Here is a 467-nt window from a genome sequence, read left to right as displayed (position 1 = left end):
GGAGTGGGGACCGCAGGCGCGTCAAGGTCGAGGGCAGCAGCCTCCGCGACCGAACCCTGAGTCCGCGGGAGCCGGGCCCCGAGGGCCGGCCGGAGCCGCAGGGACCGAGCCGCGGGCCGAGCCCGGGGCCAGCCCGGGACCCGGGCTTTCCGCGGCGGCGGGGGCGGGGGGTGCAGGGGGAGACCGCGCGGCCAGTCGGGGAGAGGAGAGGAGGTGAATTCCGAGCGCGCTGCCCCAGGTGTGGCGCGCAGCAGCGCCTACCAAATGCGGAATTCCAAGATCCAAGATGCCGCTTTTCTGCAGTTCCGCAATTTCCCAAGCCATCGTCTGAGAACTGGGCCCGGGAGGACTCGGCATTTAAAACATTCCCAATTCACAAACGGACGTCTCTTACCCACGTTTAGTTTGCAGGGCTCCTGATGCAAATGAAAAGTTTGGGCTTAAAACAAATTGCACAAAACGAATTT

This window comes from Herpailurus yagouaroundi, unplaced genomic scaffold (genome assembly GCF_014898765.1).
Source record: "Herpailurus yagouaroundi ecotype Mexico unplaced genomic scaffold, PumYag 185, whole genome shotgun sequence".
In the NCBI taxonomy this organism is placed as follows: Eukaryota; Metazoa; Chordata; class Mammalia; order Carnivora; family Felidae; genus Herpailurus; species Herpailurus yagouaroundi.
Note: the sequence above shows the minus strand (reverse complement) of the source record.